This window comes from Vulpes vulpes, unplaced genomic scaffold, assembly GCF_048418805.1.
Source record: "Vulpes vulpes isolate BD-2025 unplaced genomic scaffold, VulVul3 u000000811, whole genome shotgun sequence".
Lineage (NCBI taxonomy): Eukaryota > Metazoa > Chordata > Mammalia > Carnivora > Canidae > Vulpes > Vulpes vulpes.
Window position 1 is genome coordinate 68,746 of NW_027325756.1, and position 17,480 is coordinate 86,225.

Consider the following 17,480-nt stretch of genomic DNA (forward strand, 5'->3'; position numbering starts at 1 on the left):
GTGTGTGTCTGTCTGTCTGTCGTGGGCACCTGTGTCTGTGTCCCTGCCTGTCCGAGGATGGGGTCCGGCGGCGCGGGCGGCCCCGGCTTGGCTTTGAGCCAGGCCGGCTGAAGAACAGGAGAGGCCAGGGGTCGTCCGGAGCCGGCCGGCGCCGGCCCGCGGCACCCCCCCAGCCAGTGAGCGGTCCGAGGTGGGGCGGCGTGCCATCCGGGGAGCCGAGCGGCGGCGACGCGCCCGCCAGGCCGGGGACGGGAGCGCGCCCGGGCTCCGGCGACAGCCTCCGCTCCGGGGTGCGGGAGGCGTCTTGGCCCCCACCCCCCCCGCCCGGCCCGGGGCAGGCGCCCTCCGCCACCCCGGGCGCGGCGCGGGAGGCGGTCAGTCAATCAATCAGTCGGGCCGGCAGGCGAGCATGCAGGCGGGCTGGCGCGATCGGGCGGGCGGAGGGCTGAGGAGCGGCGGGCGCCTGGCCCGGAGAGGCGCAGAGCAGGCTCTTGGGGCGCCCAGCGGCAGCCGCGGACGTCTACGGCCATACCACCCTGAACGCGCCCGATCTCGTCTGATCTCGGAAGCTAAGCAGGGTCGGGCCTGGTTAGTACTTGGATGGGAGACCGCCTGGGAATACCGGGTGCTGTAGGCTTTTTTTCCTCGGCCTTTTGCCTGCCTTCCTGTCTGTCCCTTGGCCGCCAACGCCCCCTCGACCAACGCGGCGGCGGCGGCGGCGGCGGCGGCGGCGGCGGCGGCGGCGGCGGCGCCCCCCTCCGGGCGACCCGTGGCATGGCCCCCGCCCCGCCGGAAGCACCGCAGGGCGCCGCGGAGCACCGAGGGCGCCGGCTGCACGGGCAGGAGGCCACACACATGCACCACCTCCTCTTCCTCTCAAGCCCTTCACCCTCGCAGCCCGCCCTTCAAGCACACCCACCCACGTCCTAGCCGGCCGCGCGTCCCAGGGCGCCGCGGGGGCCCGAAGGCGGCCGACGGAGGGGACGGGGCGACAGCAGGAACCTCGGGGCCGGGGCGGGGAGGGGGCGGTCGCTGGGGGGAGCCGGGCGGGGGCTGGATCCCGTCTCCGCAGGCCTGCGAGCCCCTCCGGGGGGCCGGGGCGGGGCTTTGGGGGCCGGGGCCGGGGCGGGGCTTTGGGGGCCGGGGCCGGGGCCGGGGCCCTCCTCGCCCCGCCCCAATCTCCGCCCCCAGGCCCGCCCCCAGCCCCTAGCAATTCCCTGGCACCGCCCCCAGCCTCCAAGCCACCCAGCCACCCGCAACCCCCCCCACCTTCGGCCCGGGCCCGCCTGCACCTTCTCTCCGAAGGACATGCCCTGCCTCCCCCGCGGACCACCGTCCCTTCGGCCCTCAGCCACGACGTCCACGCTCCGCGGGCCCGGGACACCAGATGGCCCGACCGCCCGGGGCCTCAGGCCCCGTTGGCACCGGGCTGCGCGCTCCGCGGCCCCGCAACAGCCAAGGCCACAGCGACGCGGGGGCGGCCGGCACCCATGCCGAAAAGGGCCGCGCGCAACACAGCAAGAGACACAAGAGAGACTCGCTCCGCGCCTGGGCGTGGGCGCCGCGCACGCAACACAGGCACACGGTCCCGCGGCGGTTCGGCTGATGGGCAGGAATGGGGGCAGAACGGCATCCCTGACACCGTGGCTGCAGGGCCCGCGGCTGCCAGGGCTCCTAAGGCAGCTCCAGGGCCTGCGCCCCTCCGGCGGGGTGGCTGCCTCGCCCCCACAGGCCTTGTGGCCCAGCTCCGAGTGCCCGTGTCCCTCCGTCTGTGTGTGTGTGTGTGTGTGTGTGTGTCTGTCTGTCTGTCGTGGGCACCTGTGTCTGTGTCCCTGCCTGTCCGAGGATGGGGTCCGGCGGCGCGGGCGGCCCCGGCTTGGCTTTGAGCCAGGCCGGCTGAAGAACAGGAGAGGCCAGGGGTCGTCCGGAGCCGGCCGGCGCCGGCCCGCGGCACCCCCCCAGCCAGTGAGCGGTCCGAGGTGGGGCGGCGTGCCATCCGGGGAGCCGAGCGGCGGCGACGCGCCCGCCAGGCCGGGGACGGGAGCGCGCCCGGGCTCCGGCGACAGCCTCCGCTCCGGGGTGCGGGAGGCGTCTTGGCCCCCACCCCCCCCGCCCGGCCCGGGGCAGGCGCCCTCCGCCACCCCGGGCGCGGCGCGGGAGGCGGTCAGTCAATCAATCAGTCGGGCCGGCAGGCGAGCATGCAGGCGGGCTGGCGCGATCGGGCGGGCGGAGGGCTGAGGAGCGGCGGGCGCCTGGCCCGGAGAGGCGCAGAGCAGGCTCTTGGGGCGCCCAGCGGCAGCCGCGGACGTCTACGGCCATACCACCCTGAACGCGCCCGATCTCGTCTGATCTCGGAAGCTAAGCAGGGTCGGGCCTGGTTAGTACTTGGATGGGAGACCGCCTGGGAATACCGGGTGCTGTAGGCTTTTTTTCCTCGGCCTTTTGCCTGCCTTCCTGTCTGTCCCTTGGCCGCCAACGCCCCCTCGACCAACGCGGCGGCGGCGGCGGCGGCGGCGGCGGCGGCGGCGGCGGCGGCGGCGGCGCCCCCCTCCGGGCGACCCGTGGCATGGCCCCCGCCCCGCCGGAAGCACCGCAGGGCGCCGCGGAGCACCGAGGGCGCCGGCTGCACGGGCAGGAGGCCACACACATGCACCACCTCCTCTTCCTCTCAAGCCCTTCACCCTCGCAGCCCGCCCTTCAAGCACACCCACCCACGTCCTAGCCGGCCGCGCGTCCCAGGGCGCCGCGGGGGCCCGAAGGCGGCCGACGGAGGGGACGGGGCGACAGCAGGAACCTCGGGGCCGGGGCGGGGAGGGGGCGGTCGCTGGGGGGAGCCGGGCGGGGGCTGGATCCCGTCTCCGCAGGCCTGCGAGCCCCTCCGGGGGGCCGGGGCGGGGCTTTGGGGGCCGGGGCCGGGGCGGGGCTTTGGGGGCCGGGGCCGGGGCCGGGGCCCTCCTCGCCCCGCCCCAATCTCCGCCCCCAGGCCCGCCCCCAGCCCCTAGCAATTCCCTGGCACCGCCCCCAGCCTCCAAGCCACCCAGCCACCCGCAACCCCCCCCACCTTCGGCCCGGGCCCGCCTGCACCTTCTCTCCGAAGGACATGCCCTGCCTCCCCCGCGGACCACCGTCCCTTCGGCCCTCAGCCACGACGTCCACGCTCCGCGGGCCCGGGACACCAGATGGCCCGACCGCCCGGGGCCTCAGGCCCCGTTGGCACCGGGCTGCGCGCTCCGCGGCCCCGCAACAGCCAAGGCCACAGCGACGCGGGGGCGGCCGGCACCCATGCCGAAAAGGGCCGCGCGCAACACAGCAAGAGACACAAGAGAGACTCGCTCCGCGCCTGGGCGTGGGCGCCGCGCACGCAACACAGGCACACGGTCCCGCGGCGGTTCGGCTGATGGGCAGGAATGGGGGCAGAACGGCATCCCTGACACCGTGGCTGCAGGGCCCGCGGCTGCCAGGGCTCCTAAGGCAGCTCCAGGGCCTGCGCCCCTCCGGCGGGGTGGCTGCCTCGCCCCCACAGGCCTTGTGGCCCAGCTCCGAGTGCCCGTGTCCCTCCGTCTGTGTGTGTGTGTGTGTGTGTCTGTCTGTCTGTCGTGGGCACCTGTGTCTGTGTCCCTGCCTGTCCGAGGATGGGGTCCGGCGGCGCGGGCGGCCCCGGCTTGGCTTTGAGCCAGGCCGGCTGAAGAACAGGAGAGGCCAGGGGTCGTCCGGAGCCGGCCGGCGCCGGCCCGCGGCACCCCCCCAGCCAGTGAGCGGTCCGAGGTGGGGCGGCGTGCCATCCGGGGAGCCGAGCGGCGGCGACGCGCCCGCCAGGCCGGGGACGGGAGCGCGCCCGGGCTCCGGCGACAGCCTCCGCTCCGGGGTGCGGGAGGCGTCTTGGCCCCCACCCCCCCCGCCCGGCCCGGGGCAGGCGCCCTCCGCCACCCCGGGCGTGGCGCGGGAGGCGGTCAGTCAATCAATCAGTCGGGCCGGCAGGCGAGCATGCAGGCGGGCTGGCGCGATCGGGCGGGCGGAGGGCTGAGGAGCGGCGGGCGCCTGGCCCGGAGAGGCGCAGAGCAGGCTCTTGGGGCGCCCAGCGGCAGCCGCGGACGTCTACGGCCATACCACCCTGAACGCGCCCGATCTCGTCTGATCTCGGAAGCTAAGCAGGGTCGGGCCTGGTTAGTACTTGGATGGGAGACCGCCTGGGAATACCGGGTGCTGTAGGCTTTTTTTCCTCGGCCTTTTGCCTGCCTTCCTGTCTGTCCCTTGGCCGCCAACGCGCCCCTCGACCAACGCGGAGGCGGCGGCGGCGGCGGCGGCGACGGCGCCCCCCTCCGGGCGACCCGTGGCATGGCCCCCGCCCCGCCGGAAGCACCGCAGGGCGCCGCGGAGCACCGAGGGCGCCCGCTGCACGGGCAGGAGGCCACACACATGCACCACCTCCTCTTCCTCTCAAGCCCTTCACCCTCGCAGCCCGCCCTTCAAGCACACCCACCCACGTCCTAGCCGGCCGCGCGTCCCAGGGCGCCTCGGGGGCCCGAAGGCGGCCGACGGAGGGGACGGGGCGACAGCAGGAACCTCGGGGCCGGGGCGGGGAGGGGGCGGTCGCTGGGGGGAGCCGGGCGGGGGCTGGATCCCGTCTCCGCAGGCCTGCGAGCCCCTCCGGGGGGCCGGGGCGGGGCTTTGGGGGCCGGGGCCGGGGCCGGGGCCGGGGCCGGGCCCGCCTGCGGGCCCTCCTCGCCCCGCCCCAATCTCCGCCCCCAGGCCCGCCCCCAGCCCCTAGCAATTCCCTGGCACCGCCCCCAGCCTCCAAGCCACCCAGCCACCCGCAACCCCCCCCACCTTCGGCCCGGGCCCGCCTGCACCTTCTCTCCGAAGGACATGCCCTGCCTCCCCCGCGGACCACCGTCCCTTCGGCCCTCAGCCACGACGTCCACGCTCCGCGGGCCCGGGACACCAGATGGCCCGACCGCCCGGGGCCTCAGGCCCCGTTGGCACCGGGCTGCGCGCTCCGCGGCCCCGCAACAGCCAAGGCCACAGCGACGCGGGGGCGGCCGGCACCCATGCCGAAAAGGGCCGCGCGCAACACAGCAAGAGACACAAGAGAGACTCGCTCCGCGCCTGGGCGTGGGCGCCGCGCACGCAACACAGGCACACGGTCCCGCGGCGGTTCGGCTGATGGGCAGGAATGGGGGCAGAACGGCATCCCTGACACCGTGGCTGCAGGGCCCGCGGCTGCCAGGGCTCCTAAGGCAGCTCCAGGGCCTGCGCCCCTCCGGCGGGGTGGCTGCCTCGCCCCCACAGGCCTTGTGGCCCAGCTCCGAGTGCCCGTGTCCCTCCGTCTGTGTGTGTGTGTGTGTGTGTCTGTCTGTCTGTCGTGGGCACCTGTGTCTGTGTCCCTGCCTGTCCGAGGATGGGGTCCGGCGGCGCGGGCGGCCCCGGCTTGGCTTTGAGCCAGGCCGGCTGAAGAACAGGAGAGGCCAGGGGTCGTCCGGAGCCGGCCGGCGCCGGCCCGCGGCACCCCCCCAGCCAGTGAGCGGTCCGAGGTGGGGCGGCGTGCCATCCGGGGAGCCGAGCGGCGGCGACGCGCCCGCCAGGCCGGGGACGGGAGCGCGCCCGGGCTCCGGCGACAGCCTCCGCTCCGGGGTGCGGGAGGCGTCTTGGCCCCCACCCCCCCCGCCCGGCCCGGGGCAGGCGCCCTCCGCCACCCCGGGCGCGGCGCGGGAGGCGGTCAGTCAATCAATCAGTCGGGCCGGCAGGCGAGCATGCAGGCGGGCTGGCGCGATCGGGCGGGCGGAGGGCTGAGGAGCGGCGGGCGCCTGGCCCGGAGAGGCGCAGAGCAGGCTCTTGGGGCGCCCAGCGGCAGCCGCGGACGTCTACGGCCATACCACCCTGAACGCGCCCGATCTCGTCTGATCTCGGAAGCTAAGCAGGGTCGGGCCTGGTTAGTACTTGGATGGGAGACCGCCTGGGAATACCGGGTGCTGTAGGCTTTTTTTCCTCGGCCTTTTGCCTGCCTTCCTGTCTGTCCCTTGGCCGCCAACGCCCCCTCGACCAACGCGGCGGCGGCGGCGGCGGCGGCGGCGGCGGCGGCGGCGGCGGCGCCCCCCTCCGGGCGACCCGTGGCATGGCCCCCGCCCCGCCGGAAGCACCGCAGGGCGCCGCGGAGCACCGAGGGCGCCGGCTGCACGGGCAGGAGGCCACACACATGCACCACCTCCTCTTCCTCTCAAGCCCTTCACCCTCGCAGCCCGCCCTTCAAGCACACCCACCCACGTCCTAGCCGGCCGCGCGTCCCAGGGCGCCGCGGGGGCCCGAAGGCGGCCGACGGAGGGGACGGGGCGACAGCAGGAACCTCGGGGCCGGGGCGGGGAGGGGGCGGTCGCTGGGGGGAGCCGGGCGGGGGCTGGATCCCGTCTCCGCAGGCCTGCGAGCCCCTCCGGGGGGCCGGGGCGGGGCTTTGGGGGCCGGGGCCGGGGCGGGGCTTTGGGGGCCGGGGCCGGGGCCGGGGCCCTCCTCGCCCCGCCCCAATCTCCGCCCCCAGGCCCGCCCCCAGCCCCTAGCAATTCCCTGGCACCGCCCCCAGCCTCCAAGCCACCCAGCCACCCGCAACCCCCCCCACCTTCGGCCCGGGCCCGCCTGCACCTTCTCTCCGAAGGACATGCCCTGCCTCCCCCGCGGACCACCGTCCCTTCGGCCCTCAGCCACGACGTCCACGCTCCGCGGGCCCGGGACACCAGATGGCCCGACCGCCCGGGGCCTCAGGCCCCGTTGGCACCGGGCTGCGCGCTCCGCGGCCCCGCAACAGCCAAGGCCACAGCGACGCGGGGGCGGCCGGCACCCATGCCGAAAAGGGCCGCGCGCAACACAGCAAGAGACACAAGAGAGACTCGCTCCGCGCCTGGGCGTGGGCGCCGCGCACGCAACACAGGCACACGGTCCCGCGGCGGTTCGGCTGATGGGCAGGAATGGGGGCAGAACGGCATCCCTGACACCGTGGCTGCAGGGCCCGCGGCTGCCAGGGCTCCTAAGGCAGCTCCAGGGCCTGCGCCCCTCCGGCGGGGTGGCTGCCTCGCCCCCACAGGCCTTGTGGCCCAGCTCCGAGTGCCCGTGTCCCTCCGTCTGTGTGTGTGTGTGTGTGTGTGTCTGTCTGTCTGTCGTGGGCACCTGTGTCTGTGTCCCTGCCTGTCCGAGGATGGGGTCCGGCGGCGCGGGCGGCCCCGGCTTGGCTTTGAGCCAGGCCGGCTGAAGAACAGGAGAGGCCAGGGGTCGTCCGGAGCCGGCCGGCGCCGGCCCGCGGCACCCCCCCAGCCAGTGAGCGGTCCGAGGTGGGGCGGCGTGCCATCCGGGGAGCCGAGCGGCGGCGACGCGCCCGCCAGGCCGGGGACGGGAGCGCGCCCGGGCTCCGGCGACAGCCTCCGCTCCGGGGTGCGGGAGGCGTCTTGGCCCCCACCCCCCCCGCCCGGCCCGGGGCAGGCGCCCTCCGCCACCCCGGGCGCGGCGCGGGAGGCGGTCAGTCAATCAATCAGTCGGGCCGGCAGGCGAGCATGCAGGCGGGCTGGCGCGATCGGGCGGGCGGAGGGCTGAGGAGCGGCGGGCGCCTGGCCCGGAGAGGCGCAGAGCAGGCTCTTGGGGCGCCCAGCGGCAGCCGCGGACGTCTACGGCCATACCACCCTGAACGCGCCCGATCTCGTCTGATCTCGGAAGCTAAGCAGGGTCGGGCCTGGTTAGTACTTGGATGGGAGACCGCCTGGGAATACCGGGTGCTGTAGGCTTTTTTTCCTCGGCCTTTTGCCTGCCTTCCTGTCTGTCCCTTGGCCGCCAACGCCCCCTCGACCAACGCGGCGGCGGCGGCGGCGGCGGCGGCGGCGGCGGCGGCGGCGGCGGCGCCCCCCTCCGGGCGACCCGTGGCATGGCCCCCGCCCCGCCGGAAGCACCGCAGGGCGCCGCGGAGCACCGAGGGCGCCGGCTGCACGGGCAGGAGGCCACACACATGCACCACCTCCTCTTCCTCTCAAGCCCTTCACCCTCGCAGCCCGCCCTTCAAGCACACCCACCCACGTCCTAGCCGGCCGCGCGTCCCAGGGCGCCGCGGGGGCCCGAAGGCGGCCGACGGAGGGGACGGGGCGACAGCAGGAACCTCGGGGCCGGGGCGGGGAGGGGGCGGTCGCTGGGGGGAGCCGGGCGGGGGCTGGATCCCGTCTCCGCAGGCCTGCGAGCCCCTCCGGGGGGCCGGGGCGGGGCTTTGGGGGCCGGGGCCGGGGCGGGGCTTTGGGGGCCGGGGCCGGGGCCGGGGCCCTCCTCGCCCCGCCCCAATCTCCGCCCCCAGGCCCGCCCCCAGCCCCTAGCAATTCCCTGGCACCGCCCCCAGCCTCCAAGCCACCCAGCCACCCGCAACCCCCCCCACCTTCGGCCCGGGCCCGCCTGCACCTTCTCTCCGAAGGACATGCCCTGCCTCCCCCGCGGACCACCGTCCCTTCGGCCCTCAGCCACGACGTCCACGCTCCGCGGGCCCGGGACACCAGATGGCCCGACCGCCCGGGGCCTCAGGCCCCGTTGGCACCGGGCTGCGCGCTCCGCGGCCCCGCAACAGCCAAGGCCACAGCGACGCGGGGGCGGCCGGCACCCATGCCGAAAAGGGCCGCGCGCAACACAGCAAGAGACACAAGAGAGACTCGCTCCGCGCCTGGGCGTGGGCGCCGCGCACGCAACACAGGCACACGGTCCCGCGGCGGTTCGGCTGATGGGCAGGAATGGGGGCAGAACGGCATCCCTGACACCGTGGCTGCAGGGCCCGCGGCTGCCAGGGCTCCTAAGGCAGCTCCAGGGCCTGCGCCCCTCCGGCGGGGTGGCTGCCTCGCCCCCACAGGCCTTGTGGCCCAGCTCCGAGTGCCCGTGTCCCTCCGTCTGTGTGTGTGTGTGTGTGTGTGTGTGTCTGTCTGTCTGTCGTGGGCACCTGTGTCTGTGTCCCTGCCTGTCCGAGGATGGGGTCCGGCGGCGCGGGCGGCCCCGGCTTGGCTTTGAGCCAGGCCGGCTGAAGAACAGGAGAGGCCAGGGGTCGTCCGGAGCCGGCCGGCGCCGGCCCGCGGCACCCCCCCAGCCAGTGAGCGGTCCGAGGTGGGGCGGCGTGCCATCCGGGGAGCCGAGCGGCGGCGACGCGCCCGCCAGGCCGGGGACGGGAGCGCGCCCGGGCTCCGGCGACAGCCTCCGCTCCGGGGTGCGGGAGGCGTCTTGGCCCCCACCCCCCCCGCCCGGCCCGGGGCAGGCGCCCTCCGCCACCCCGGGCGCGGCGCGGGAGGCGGTCAGTCAATCAATCAGTCGGGCCGGCAGGCGAGCATGCAGGCGGGCTGGCGCGATCGGGCGGGCGGAGGGCTGAGGAGCGGCGGGCGCCTGGCCCGGAGAGGCGCAGAGCAGGCTCTTGGGGCGCCCAGCGGCAGCCGCGGACGTCTACGGCCATACCACCCTGAACGCGCCCGATCTCGTCTGATCTCGGAAGCTAAGCAGGGTCGGGCCTGGTTAGTACTTGGATGGGAGACCGCCTGGGAATACCGGGTGCTGTAGGCTTTTTTTCCTCGGCCTTTTGCCTGCCTTCCTGTCTGTCCCTTGGCCGCCAACGCCCCCTCGACCAACGCGGCGGCGGCGGCGGCGGCGGCGGCGGCGGCGGCGGCGGCGGCGGCGCCCCCCTCCGGGCGACCCGTGGCATGGCCCCCGCCCCGCCGGAAGCACCGCAGGGCGCCGCGGAGCACCGAGGGCGCCGGCTGCACGGGCAGGAGGCCACACACATGCACCACCTCCTCTTCCTCTCAAGCCCTTCACCCTCGCAGCCCGCCCTTCAAGCACACCCACCCACGTCCTAGCCGGCCGCGCGTCCCAGGGCGCCGCGGGGGCCCGAAGGCGGCCGACGGAGGGGACGGGGCGACAGCAGGAACCTCGGGGCCGGGGCGGGGAGGGGGCGGTCGCTGGGGGGAGCCGGGCGGGGGCTGGATCCCGTCTCCGCAGGCCTGCGAGCCCCTCCGGGGGGCCGGGGCGGGGCTTTGGGGGCCGGGGCCGGGGCGGGGCTTTGGGGGCCGGGGCCGGGGCCCTCCTCGCCCCGCCCCAATCTCCGCCCCCAGGCCCGCCCCCAGCCCCTAGCAATTCCCTGGCACCGCCCCCAGCCTCCAAGCCACCCAGCCACCCGCAACCCCCCCCACCTTCGGCCCGGGCCCGCCTGCACCTTCTCTCCGAAGGACATGCCCTGCCTCCCCCGCGGACCACCGTCCCTTCGGCCCTCAGCCACGACGTCCACGCTCCGCGGGCCCGGGACACCAGATGGCCCGACCGCCCGGGGCCTCAGGCCCCGTTGGCACCGGGCTGCGCGCTCCGCGGCCCCGCAACAGCCAAGGCCACAGCGACGCGGGGGCGGCCGGCACCCATGCCGAAAAGGGCCGCGCGCAACACAGCAAGAGACACAAGAGAGACTCGCTCCGCGCCTGGGCGTGGGCGCCGCGCACGCAACACAGGCACACGGTCCCGCGGCGGTTCGGCTGATGGGCAGGAATGGGGGCAGAACGGCATCCCTGACACCGTGGCTGCAGGGCCCGCGGCTGCCAGGGCTCCTAAGGCAGCTCCAGGGCCTGCGCCCCTCCGGCGGGGTGGCTGCCTCGCCCCCACAGGCCTTGTGGCCCAGCTCCGAGTGCCCGTGTCCCTCCGTCTGTGTGTGTGTGTGTGTGTGTGTCTGTCTGTCTGTCGTGGGCACCTGTGTCTGTGTCCCTGCCTGTCCGAGGATGGGGTCCGGCGGCGCGGGCGGCCCCGGCTTGGCTTTGAGCCAGGCCGGCTGAAGAACAGGAGAGGCCAGGGGTCGTCCGGAGCCGGCCGGCGCCGGCCCGCGGCACCCCCCCAGCCAGTGAGCGGTCCGAGGTGGGGCGGCGTGCCATCCGGGGAGCCGAGCGGCGGCGACGCGCCCGCCAGGCCGGGGACGGGAGCGCGCCCGGGCTCCGGCGACAGCCTCCGCTCCGGGGTGCGGGAGGCGTCTTGGCCCCCACCCCCCCCGCCCGGCCCGGGGCAGGCGCCCTCCGCCACCCCGGGCGCGGCGCGGGAGGCGGTCAGTCAATCAATCAGTCGGGCCGGCAGGCGAGCATGCAGGCGGGCTGGCGCGATCGGGCGGGCGGAGGGCTGAGGAGCGGCGGGCGCCTGGCCCGGAGAGGCGCAGAGCAGGCTCTTGGGGCGCCCAGCGGCAGCCGCGGACGTCTACGGCCATACCACCCTGAACGCGCCCGATCTCGTCTGATCTCGGAAGCTAAGCAGGGTCGGGCCTGGTTAGTACTTGGATGGGAGACCGCCTGGGAATACCGGGTGCTGTAGGCTTTTTTTCCTCGGCCTTTTGCCTGCCTTCCTGTCTGTCCCTTGGCCGCCAACGCCCCCTCGACCAACGCGGCGGCGGCGGCGGCGGCGGCGGCGGCGGCGGCGGCGGCGGCGGCGCCCCCCTCCGGGCGACCCGTGGCATGGCCCCCGCCCCGCCGGAAGCACCGCAGGGCGCCGCGGAGCACCGAGGGCGCCGGCTGCACGGGCAGGAGGCCACACACATGCACCACCTCCTCTTCCTCTCAAGCCCTTCACCCTCGCAGCCCGCCCTTCAAGCACACCCACCCACGTCCTAGCCGGCCGCGCGTCCCAGGGCGCCGCGGGGGCCCGAAGGCGGCCGACGGAGGGGACGGGGCGACAGCAGGAACCTCGGGGCCGGGGCGGGGAGGGGGCGGTCGCTGGGGGGAGCCGGGCGGGGGCTGGATCCCGTCTCCGCAGGCCTGCGAGCCCCTCCGGGGGGCCGGGGCGGGGCTTTGGGGGCCGGGGCCGGGGCGGGGCTTTGGGGGCCGGGGCCGGGGCCGGGGCCCTCCTCGCCCCGCCCCAATCTCCGCCCCCAGGCCCGCCCCCAGCCCCTAGCAATTCCCTGGCACCGCCCCCAGCCTCCAAGCCACCCAGCCACCCGCAACCCCCCCCACCTTCGGCCCGGGCCCGCCTGCACCTTCTCTCCGAAGGACATGCCCTGCCTCCCCCGCGGACCACCGTCCCTTCGGCCCTCAGCCACGACGTCCACGCTCCGCGGGCCCGGGACACCAGATGGCCCGACCGCCCGGGGCCTCAGGCCCCGTTGGCACCGGGCTGCGCGCTCCGCGGCCCCGCAACAGCCAAGGCCACAGCGACGCGGGGGCGGCCGGCACCCATGCCGAAAAGGGCCGCGCGCAACACAGCAAGAGACACAAGAGAGACTCGCTCCGCGCCTGGGCGTGGGCGCCGCGCACGCAACACAGGCACACGGTCCCGCGGCGGTTCGGCTGATGGGCAGGAATGGGGGCAGAACGGCATCCCTGACACCGTGGCTGCAGGGCCCGCGGCTGCCAGGGCTCCTAAGGCAGCTCCAGGGCCTGCGCCCCTCCGGCGGGGTGGCTGCCTCGCCCCCACAGGCCTTGTGGCCCAGCTCCGAGTGCCCGTGTCCCTCCGTCTGTGTGTGTGTGTGTGTGTGTCTGTCTGTCTGTCGTGGGCACCTGTGTCTGTGTCCCTGCCTGTCCGAGGATGGGGTCCGGCGGCGCGGGCGGCCCCGGCTTGGCTTTGAGCCAGGCCGGCTGAAGAACAGGAGAGGCCAGGGGTCGTCCGGAGCCGGCCGGCGCCGGCCCGCGGCACCCCCCCAGCCAGTGAGCGGTCCGAGGTGGGGCGGCGTGCCATCCGGGGAGCCGAGCGGCGGCGACGCGCCCGCCAGGCCGGGGACGGGAGCGCGCCCGGGCTCCGGCGACAGCCTCCGCTCCGGGGTGCGGGAGGCGTCTTGGCCCCCACCCCCCCCGCCCGGCCCGGGGCAGGCGCCCTCCGCCACCCCGGGCGTGGCGCGGGAGGCGGTCAGTCAATCAATCAGTCGGGCCGGCAGGCGAGCATGCAGGCGGGCTGGCGCGATCGGGCGGGCGGAGGGCTGAGGAGCGGCGGGCGCCTGGCCCGGAGAGGCGCAGAGCAGGCTCTTGGGGCGCCCAGCGGCAGCCGCGGACGTCTACGGCCATACCACCCTGAACGCGCCCGATCTCGTCTGATCTCGGAAGCTAAGCAGGGTCGGGCCTGGTTAGTACTTGGATGGGAGACCGCCTGGGAATACCGGGTGCTGTAGGCTTTTTTTCCTCGGCCTTTTGCCTGCCTTCCTGTCTGTCCCTTGGCCGCCAACGCCCCCTCGACCAACGCGGCGGCGGCGGCGGCGGCGGCGGCGGCGGCGGCGGCGGCGGCGGCGGCCCCCCCTCCGGGCGACCCGTGGCATGGCCCCCGCCCCGCCGGAAGCACCGCAGGGCGCCGCGGAGCACCGAGGGCGCCGGCTGCACGGGCAGGAGGCCACACACATGCACCACCTCCTCTTCCTCTCAAGCCCTTCACCCTCGCAGCCCGCCCTTCAAGCACACCCACCCACGTCCTAGCCGGCCGCGCGTCCCAGGGCGCCGCGGGGGCCCGAAGGCGGCCGACGGAGGGGACGGGGCGACAGCAGGAACCTCGGGGCCGGGGCGGGGAGGGGGCGGTCGCTGGGGGGAGCCGGGCGGGGGCTGGATCCCGTCTCCGCAGGCCTGCGAGCCCCTCCGGGGGGCCGGGGCGGGGCTTTGGGGGCCGGGGCCGGGGCGGGGCTTTGGGGGCCGGGGCCGGGGCCGGGGCCCTCCTCGCCCCGCCCCAATCTCCGCCCCCAGGCCCGCCCCCAGCCCCTAGCAATTCCCTGGCACCGCCCCCAGCCTCCAAGCCACCCAGCCACCCGCAACCCCCCCCACCTTCGGCCCGGGCCCGCCTGCACCTTCTCTCCGAAGGACATGCCCTGCCTCCCCCGCGGACCACCGTCCCTTCGGCCCTCAGCCACGACGTCCACGCTCCGCGGGCCCGGGACACCAGATGGCCCGACCGCCCGGGGCCTCAGGCCCCGTTGGCACCGGGCTGCGCGCTCCGCGGCCCCGCAACAGCCAAGGCCACAGCGACGCGGGGGCGGCCGGCACCCATGCCGAAAAGGGCCGCGCGCAACACAGCAAGAGACACAAGAGAGACTCGCTCCGCGCCTGGGCGTGGGCGCCGCGCACGCAACACAGGCACACGGTCCCGCGGCGGTTCGGCTGATGGGCAGGAATGGGGGCAGAACGGCATCCCTGACACCGTGGCTGCAGGGCCCGCGGCTGCCAGGGCTCCTAAGGCAGCTCCAGGGCCTGCGCCCCTCCGGCGGGGTGGCTGCCTCGCCCCCACAGGCCTTGTGGCCCAGCTCCGAGTGCCCGTGTCCCTCCGTCTGTGTGTGTGTGTGTGTGTGTCTGTCTGTCTGTCGTGGGCACCTGTGTCTGTGTCCCTGCCTGTCCGAGGATGGGGTCCGGCGGCGCGGGCGGCCCCGGCTTGGCTTTGAGCCAGGCCGGCTGAAGAACAGGAGAGGCCAGGGGTCGTCCGGAGCCGGCCGGCGCCGGCCCGCGGCACCCCCCCAGCCAGTGAGCGGTCCGAGGTGGGGCGGCGTGCCATCCGGGGAGCCGAGCGGCGGCGACGCGCCCGCCAGGCCGGGGACGGGAGCGCGCCCGGGCTCCGGCGACAGCCTCCGCTCCGGGGTGCGGGAGGCGTCTTGGCCCCCACCCCCCCCGCCCGGCCCGGGGCAGGCGCCCTCCGCCACCCCGGGCGCGGCGCGGGAGGCGGTCAGTCAATCAATCAGTCGGGCCGGCAGGCGAGCATGCAGGCGGGCTGGCGCGATCGGGCGGGCGGAGGGCTGAGGAGCGGCGGGCGCCTGGCCCGGAGAGGCGCAGAGCAGGCTCTTGGGGCGCCCAGCGGCAGCCGCGGACGTCTACGGCCATACCACCCTGAACGCGCCCGATCTCGTCTGATCTCGGAAGCTAAGCAGGGTCGGGCCTGGTTAGTACTTGGATGGGAGACCGCCTGGGAATACCGGGTGCTGTAGGCTTTTTTTCCTCGGCCTTTTGCCTGCCTTCCTGTCTGTCCCTTGGCCGCCAACGCCCCCTCGACCAACGCGGCGGCGGCGGCGGCGGCGGCGGCGGCGGCGGCGGCGGCGGCGGCGGCGCCCCCCTCCGGGCGACCCGTGGCATGGCCCCCGCCCCGCCGGAAGCACCGCAGGGCGCCGCGGAGCACCGAGGGCGCCGGCTGCACGGGCAGGAGGCCACACACATGCACCACCTCCTCTTCCTCTCAAGCCCTTCACCTTCAAGCACACCCACCCACGTCCTAGCCGGCCGCGCGTCCCAGGGCGCCGCGGGGGCCCGAAGGCGGCCGACGGAGGGGACGGGGCGACAGCAGGAACCTCGGGGCCGGGGCGGGGAGGGGGCGGTCGCTGGGGGGAGCCGGGCGGGGGCTGGATCCCGTCTCCGCAGGCCTGCGAGCCCCTCCGGGGGGCCGGGGCGGGGCTTTGGGGGCCGGGGCCGGGGCGGGGCTTTGGGGGCCGGGGCGGGGCTTTGGGGGCCGGGGCCCTCCTCGCCCCGCCCCAATCTCCGCCCCCAGGCCCGCCCCCAGCCCCTAGCAATTCCCTGGCACCGCCCCCAGCCTCCAAGCCACCCAGCCACCCGCAACCCCCCCCACCTTCGGCCCGGGCCCGCCTGCACCTTCTCTCCGAAGGACATGCCCTGCCTCCCCCGCGGACCACCGTCCCTTCGGCCCTCAGCCACGACGTCCACGCTCCGCGGGCCCGGGACACCAGATGGCCCGACCGCCCGGGGCCTCAGGCCCCGTTGGCACCGGGCTGCGCGCTCCGCGGCCCCGCAACAGCCAAGGCCACAGCGACGCGGGGGCGGCTGGCACCCATGCCGAAAAGGGCCGCGCGCAACACAGCAAGAGACACAAGAGAGACTCGCTCCGCGCCTGGGCGTGGGCGCCGCGCACGCAACACAGGCACACGGTCCCGCGGCGGTTCGGCTGATGGGCAGGAATGGGGGCAGAACGGCATCCCTGACACCGTGGCTGCAGGGCCCGCGGCTGCCAGGGCTCCTAAGGCAGCTCCAGGGCCTGCGCCCCTCCGGCGGGGTGGCTGCCTCGCCCCCACAGGCCTTGTGGCCCAGCTCCGAGTGCCCGTGTCCCTCCGTCTGTGTGTGTGTGTGTGTGTGTGTCTGTCTGTCTGTCGTGGGCACCTGTGTCTGTGTCCCTGCCTGTCCGAGGATGGGGTCCGGCGGCGCGGGCGGCCCCGGCTTGGCTTTGAGCCAGGCCGGCTGAAGAACAGGAGAGGCCAGGGGTCGTCCGGAGCCGGCCGGCGCCGGCCCGCGGCACCCCCCCAGCCAGTGAGCGGTCCGAGGTGGGACGGCGTGCCATCCGGGGAGCCGAGCGGCGGCGACGCGCCCGCCAGGCCGGGGACGGGAGCGCGCCCGGGCTCCGGCGACAGCCTCCGCTCCGGGGTGCGGGAGGCGTCTTGGCCCCCACCCCCCCCGCCCGGCCCGGGGCAGGCGCCCTCCGCCACCCCGGGCGCGGCGCGGGAGGCGGTCAGTCAATCAATCAGTCGGGCCGGCAGGCGAGCATGCAGGCGGGCTGGCGCGATCGGGCGGGCGGAGGGCTGAGGAGCGGCGGGCGCCTGGCCCGGAGAGGCGCAGAGCAGGCTCTTGGGGCGCCCAGCGGCAGCCGCGGACGTCTACGGCCATACCACCCTGAACGCGCCCGATCTCGTCTGATCTCGGAAGCTAAGCAGGGTCGGGCCTGGTTAGTACTTGGATGGGAGACCGCCTGGGAATACCGGGTGCTGTAGGCTTTTTTTCCTCGGCCTTTTGCCTGCCTTCCTGTCTGTCCCTTGGCCGCCAACGCCCCCTCGACCAACGCGGCGGCGGCGGCGGCGGCGGCGGCGGCGGCGGCGGCGGCGGCGCCCCCCTCCGGGCGACCCGTGGCATGGCCCCCGCCCCGCCGGAAGCACCGCAGGGCGCCGCGGAGCACCGAGGGCGCCGGCTGCACGGGCAGGAGGCCACACACATGCACCACCTCCTCTTCCTCTCAAGCCCTTCACCCTCGCAGCCCGCCCTTCAAGCACACCCACCCACGTCCTAGCCGGCCGCGCGTCCCAGGGCGCCGCGGGGGCCCGAAGGCGGCCGACGGAGGGGACGGGGCGACAGCAGGAACCTCGGGGCCGGGGCGGGGAGGGGGCGGTCGCTGGGGGGAGCCGGGCGGGGGCTGGATCCCGTCTCCGCAGGCCTGCGAGCCCCTCCGGGGGGCCGGGGCGGGGCTTTGGGGGCCGGGGCCGGGGCGGGGCTTTGGGGGCCGGGGCCGGGGCCGGTGCCGGGGCCGGGCCCGCCTGCGGGCCCTCCTCGCCCCGCCCCAATCTCCGCCCCCAGGCCCGCCCCCAGCCCCTAGCAATTCCCTGGCACCGCCCCCAGCCTCCAAGCCACCCAGCCACCCGCAACCCCCCCCACCTTCGGCCCGGGCCCGCCTGCACCTTCTCTCCGAAGGACATGCCCTGCCTCCCCCGCGGACCACCGTCCCTTCGGCCCTCAGCCACGACGTCCACGCTCCGCGGGCCCGGGACACCAGATGGCCCGACCGCCCGGGGCCTCAGGCCCCGT

General features: G+C 76.2%; 10 non-coding genes across 10 annotated transcripts; all 10 read left to right on the forward strand.

The window, feature by feature from the left end:
- The first annotated feature begins 518 nt into the window (after positions 1-518).
- On the forward strand, positions 519-637 carry LOC140597008 (5S ribosomal RNA). Its single transcript, XR_011998876.1, has one exon. It is a non-coding gene; the product is annotated as a 5S ribosomal RNA (ribosomal RNA).
- Positions 638-2,307: 1,670 nt separating this feature from the next.
- On the forward strand, positions 2,308-2,426 carry LOC140597009 (5S ribosomal RNA). Its single transcript, XR_011998877.1, has one exon. It is a non-coding gene; the product is annotated as a 5S ribosomal RNA (ribosomal RNA).
- A 1,667-nt stretch (positions 2,427-4,093) lies between these two features.
- LOC140597010 (5S ribosomal RNA) lies at positions 4,094-4,212 on the forward strand. The gene has a single exon (XR_011998878.1). It is a non-coding gene; the product is annotated as a 5S ribosomal RNA (ribosomal RNA).
- Positions 4,213-5,859: 1,647 nt separating this feature from the next.
- On the forward strand, positions 5,860-5,978 carry LOC140597011 (5S ribosomal RNA). The gene has a single exon (XR_011998879.1). It is a non-coding gene; the product is annotated as a 5S ribosomal RNA (ribosomal RNA).
- Positions 5,979-7,641: 1,663 nt separating this feature from the next.
- On the forward strand, positions 7,642-7,760 carry LOC140597012 (5S ribosomal RNA). Its single transcript, XR_011998880.1, has one exon. It is a non-coding gene; the product is annotated as a 5S ribosomal RNA (ribosomal RNA).
- Positions 7,761-9,430: 1,670 nt separating this feature from the next.
- On the forward strand, positions 9,431-9,549 carry LOC140597013 (5S ribosomal RNA). Its single transcript, XR_011998881.1, has one exon. It is a non-coding gene; the product is annotated as a 5S ribosomal RNA (ribosomal RNA).
- A 1,660-nt stretch (positions 9,550-11,209) lies between these two features.
- On the forward strand, positions 11,210-11,328 carry LOC140597014 (5S ribosomal RNA). Its single transcript, XR_011998882.1, has one exon. It is a non-coding gene; the product is annotated as a 5S ribosomal RNA (ribosomal RNA).
- A 1,664-nt stretch (positions 11,329-12,992) lies between these two features.
- LOC140597015 (5S ribosomal RNA) lies at positions 12,993-13,111 on the forward strand. Its single transcript, XR_011998883.1, has one exon. It is a non-coding gene; the product is annotated as a 5S ribosomal RNA (ribosomal RNA).
- A 1,666-nt stretch (positions 13,112-14,777) lies between these two features.
- LOC140597016 (5S ribosomal RNA) lies at positions 14,778-14,896 on the forward strand. Its single transcript, XR_011998884.1, has one exon. It is a non-coding gene; the product is annotated as a 5S ribosomal RNA (ribosomal RNA).
- Positions 14,897-16,559: 1,663 nt separating this feature from the next.
- LOC140597018 (5S ribosomal RNA) lies at positions 16,560-16,678 on the forward strand. Its single transcript, XR_011998886.1, has one exon. It is a non-coding gene; the product is annotated as a 5S ribosomal RNA (ribosomal RNA).
- Positions 16,679-17,480: the final 802 nt, after the last annotated feature.